Consider the following 5,246-nt stretch of genomic DNA (forward strand, 5'->3'; position numbering starts at 1 on the left):
CTCGGCCCCGGCTGCGGCTGCGGCCCCGGCCCGGCCCCGGCCCCGGCTCCGCCCGCCGCCGCCGGGCGGGGACGAGCGCGGGCGGCGAACAAAAGGCGGCGGAGGGAGTGTGGGGGGAGGCGGGGGGCGGCCGTGCTGGCGGCAACAGCGACCCCTCCGCCCGCCCGGAGCCGCACCATCCCACCCTGCCACCGGAGCGCCGGCATCCCCGGTGGATGGGGGCATCCCCGGTGGATAGGGCATCCCCGGGGTGAGGGGTCTCCCGCGGGTGTCTTCAGCAACGCGTGTTCTTTGGGGAGCCGTGACATGGCAGGGTGTCCCCAGCGGGTCCCTGCAGCATCCCTGGGGACAGGGTCCCCTCGTGTGTCCCCTGCAGAGCGGGTCGCTGGGGTACCCCTGCGGAGGAGGGTTACTCCGGGGCATTTCAGCTCCTGGGACACCTCCGAGGGTAAGTGTCGCTGAGGACAGGTTTGGGGAAGGAGGTCCCCAGGGTGTCCCTGTAAGCGCAGCTCCTCCGGGGCAGTCTCAGAGGTGAAGGTCCCCGAGGGACACGGAGGGTGACTGTCCCTCGGGGCACCACTGTCAGTGCTGTGCATCCTCGGAGCTGGAAGTCCCCCATGTGCCCCGTGGGTGGGAGCTCCCTGGGGCCCCTGAGCCACCTCCGGCTCCCCGCCACGCTGCCCAGGGCCACTCCAGCTGCCTTCCGAGCAGCGGGAGCGCGCACAGTGCCTCTCCAGGGGGAAGCCTGGAGCAGCGAGTGCCTGTTCAAGTCTGCTCCCACCCACCCGCCGCGTCTGTCGTACGTTACCAGCCGGCCCCAAACCCACTGCGGAGCATCCAAAGGCTGAGTTTGAAAAATGCTCCTCGGCTGTATTTGTAAAATGCTCCTCTGTGCTTTCCCGAGTGGCCTCAGCACGGGAAGCGATGCTCTGCCGCATCACACAGAGCCTGGAACCCCCTCGCTGCTCAGATTCCCTTCCTAATGCTGGGCAGCACAGCCCCAAGGCAGCGCCTTCTTTTGCCGGGGGCAAACCCGAGCCTGGCAGAGGGGCAGAACCCGCTGCACATCTCGGTCTCAATCCTCCCCAAATAAACACACGTGGGGTTGATTAGAACGTTGCTCAATACCCCTCTCTGTTCAGCCCACAGCCCCCTCCCCAAGCCCCTCTGGACACAGGCTGGGATTGCAGTCCTGCTCTGCCCTGAGCCAGCTGTGCCTCCAGCACAGGAAAACCAGGATTGTACGACAAACCGGGATTGCAGCGATACCTTTTGTTGCAGGTATCACTCCCTGCGGCTGGTGGGGCTATAAATCGCTGTGTGCCTCTGGCCACGGCTTGCTGAGCCCCCCCCCGTGGCTCCATGAATGCCAAGGTGGTGTCTCCAGCCTGTCAGCAGCTTGTGAGCATGACAGACGGGGTGTGGGTGGAAAAAGGGACCCCAGGAAGATGAGAAGGGCTCTGTGTCCGAGCCCCACGCTGCAGCACAGCCACTGCACTGAGAAAGGAAGGTTCCTGGGCATCCTGCCCTTTCCAGGATGATTTGCAGCCACAGGTGCCGCTTTCCAGGCTCTGGCGCGTTGCCTGGCACCACACCTTGCAGCAAAGCAGGCTGAGTAGTGCCAGGTCCTGTCCCACGGCGCCGGGCACGAGGGATGGAGGGCGGGTGGCACAGCTCTGCCCTTCTGTACGTGCCCGTGCCCAGGGCTAGCGGCAGGGCTGCCCTCCCCAGCATCATTAGCAGCCCTGCCGTGACTCAGTGCTGCTGCATGACTGCACATGCCCCGAGCGGGACAGGCGCTGACCGAGCAGTGCTGTGCTCATTAAGGATCATCATTAGTTCTGCTCCCGGCAGTGGCTAATTGCGTAACGCCGGGCACACGGTGGGCTGCCCTAGAGGAGCCACACAGCTGCAGGGCAGGGAGGGATGAGGGCAGCATGTCTGCAGCCTGGTCCTTGGGAACAGCCCCCAGGATGTTGGGAACAGCCCCTGGTCCTTGGGAACAGCCCCCAGGATGTTGGGAACAGCCCCCAGGATGTTGGGAACAGCCCCCAGGATGCCATAAGGGACAGGACATGCCTCAAACTCTGCTTGGGGCTGAGCACAGGGTAGAAAGGCTTTCCCAGAGAGCAGGCTACCTCAGAGATTCCCACTTCTGTTAAATCTCACCACTCACAGCCCCCTTGCTGGAACTGGGGACTCATCCTTGCCCTCCCAGCCTGGCCCTGGCTTGCCCCTACTCCTGTCCAGGTGGTCTCAGATTGTTGTACCTCTGCTGGGTTTGTGTGACCAGGTTTTGGCAGTGGGGGGAGGGCTGCAGGGGTGGCTTCTGCTTCCCCCATGTCCAGCAGAGCCAATCCCTGGTGGCCCCAAGATGGATGTGAACCCTGGCTGTAAATCTGGGCAGTGCAGCACCCCAAAGAAGACGTGAATCCCATCACAGCAGGATGTGCCTCTGTGGTACCTGTGCATCCCCACAGACAGGTTGTGTCTCACCCCCTCTGCAGAGCTGGCAACAGGCTTTGGAGGCAGCTGAGGGCTGAGTCCTGCTCTGGGGCTGCTGCCCAAGGGGGGAACGGGGTTCAAAGGCAGGAGCAGGTTTGGGGTGGAAGTGGGAGGGATATGAACAGACCTCAGAACATCCCCTGGGGCTGGAGGCAGTGCAGGCAGCCAGCTTTAGAGCTGAGCCAAGCCAGGTGCCTGGCCCTGTGCTCCCCACCATCCCCCTGGCACTGCCACGGAGCTGTGCTGGAGGGGACAGAGCCCTCAATGGCCAGGGCTGTGCCAACTGATCTCATTGATGGTCTGTTGTAGTGGTTGGTCCTGAACTAGTTGTTCCCAGGAGAATTATTCAATAAATTTGAATTAAATGTGGGCAGGCGGCTTTCTGAAGCCTCTGAAAGGAAAGCAATGAGCTTAACCAGCCCCCTGGGCCCTCGGGAGGTCTGGCTGGCAGCCAGCTGGAGCCAGGATGCAGCACAGCCCTGAGCAGTGCAGAGGGAGAGGTCTCACCAGCTCTGTGCACTGCAGGTGGGGCTGGGGCTGAGCAGGGTTCTCCTGCCCACCCAGCCCATCCTGAGGCTCACCAGGGCCTGGAAAGGGACACAGGAGAGGTGGCCAGAGGCAAAACCAGCCTGTGCTGGCTCCTGGCACAGGGACCAACCCTGCAGAGAGATCCCAGCTGTCACCTCCAGAGCCACCAATGTGGCACCATCGGTGTGCACAAGGGCAGGAGCACCCCAGGGGCTCGGGGGGACATCCCAAACCTCTGTCCCCAGTGCAAAGGGCAGGGCCCAGGGGAGAAGCAGGAACCAGCAGCAGACGTTGACACCTGAACACCCTTCTGGACCAGGCTCTGGGCTCTGCACATTCCCTGCTCCTTCTCTGGCTCCCAGAGGCAATGCTGGCTTCTCTCCAGCCCTCTGATGAGGCTGCCAGGTGCATCACAGGTTAGGGTGCTCAGCCCTGTAGCAAAGTGCAGCAAGGCCTGAGGAGGGGCAGGAGGCAGGGCCTGAGCCCTCAGTCCCCAAGGTGCAGATGGACCCAGTGAACCTGGCCCAAGCTGTGGTGAGCAAAGCCAAACCCCCCTCCCTTAAGCTGAGGATTCCACAGTTTCTTAGGGAAAAAAGCTGTGGAAATGGTTGTCATGCTCAGGCAACATTCAGCACCCCCCTTGTTCAAACAGCATTTGCACCTGCTCTCCAGCACTTTCTATAGACACTCACACACTGTTTGAATGACAAATATTCCAAGTACATTTTTTTTAAACACCTACAAGCATTGTTTGCTGTTTACTGTGCTCCCCCCTCCCCAGTGCTGCTTTCACTGAGGGGATTTTGCTGTCAGGGAGGGTCCTGAGTAGGGACACGAAGCCAAGCACCCCAGGGGACTCTGTGTGGCCTGCCATGCCTTGCTCACACCTGGAGGAATCACTTTGCTTTCCAGCTGTGGCACATCTGCTTGCAGAGCTGCTAAACGTGATGTTGCATCAGGATGGTCTGCGGCAACCATAGCAACGGGGCTGCCTTGGATTTCCACCTTCCCCAGCAGAAATGATGCTGATTTCTCCCAAATTCACTGCTGCATGAGAGACACCAGCAAAAACCTCTGGCCAGGCAGGAGAGAGGAGTTCTGGGAAGGTGCCCAGCTTGAGGCTCTGCTGTCCCCTCTCAGGTGAGGACTCTGGTGCAGTGAGCAGCTCCAGAGGCTCCAGCCAATCCCACCTGCACCAGCTGGACCCTCCACAGAACCTGAACTGCATCTCAAATCCTGACTCCAGCATCAGCAGGGTGGGGAGCACTGCTTCTCTGCCCTACAGCTTGGATTCCACAGGAGGAAGGAGGAAGCACCAGACACCCAACACCTCTGGGCTCAGCAGCAGCCTGTGGACAGCCAGCCATGCCAACTCAGTGCTGCAGAGCACGAGGGCATTGCCCTCTGAAATGGCTGCTGGCCTTTGGAGATGGAGGCCCTGAGCCCAGGAATGGTCACAGGGATTTAGGGAGTCAGAACAGCCCTCCCAAATGCTGAGGGCACCCTGGGATAAGGGCAGCACCCAGTTGCTATGGCACAGCACAAGCTTCTCCTTGACTGGCAGTGAAGGATTAAAAACCTGCAGGTGCAGGGAAAAACCCAAACATGAGACACTCTAGACACTCTGGGCTCTCCTTCCCTGGCTCTGAGCTCACCCACTCCTGGGCCAGCCAGGATCAGCACCCACTGCTCTGCCACCAGCCTCTCCCTGAGCCAATCCCACCTCCCAGCCCTTTGCAGCTCACGCTCTCCTGTCATCACAGCTTCCCCACCCAGCACTCAGAGCAAGTCCCAGAGCTCCACTGAGCCCCCCAGCCTGCTCTGCCCTCCCTCCTGGGCTGTTTTGCTGCTGCTCAGTGCTCCTGGGACCCGCTTTGGGGAGGAAGTGGGGAGCTCTTACTTTTGGGGTAGAAGACCACCACACTGAGCTCCATCCTGCCCTCCCCTTGCCCAGCTCTGCTCTCCCCCACCATGGGCAATGTGGCTCTGCAGGGACAGCAGTGCAGGACCCTCGGGCTGGCTGTCCCCAACACCAGTGTGGCAGGATGGGGATGTTCCTGAGCAAAATCCTGCTCCAGGAATGCAGCACAGCCCTCAGCACATCCCACTCCTGTGGGACCAGGGAGGTGCCACACTTGCAGGACCTTGGCAGGGCAGCCTGGCTCTCCCAGGCTGGAGGTGGTGGCTCTCCCGGGCTGGAGGCGGTGGCTCTC

The sequence above is a fragment of the Haemorhous mexicanus genome, chromosome 18 (genome assembly GCF_027477595.1).
Source record: "Haemorhous mexicanus isolate bHaeMex1 chromosome 18, bHaeMex1.pri, whole genome shotgun sequence".
Classification (NCBI taxonomy): Eukaryota; Metazoa; Chordata; class Aves; order Passeriformes; family Fringillidae; genus Haemorhous; species Haemorhous mexicanus.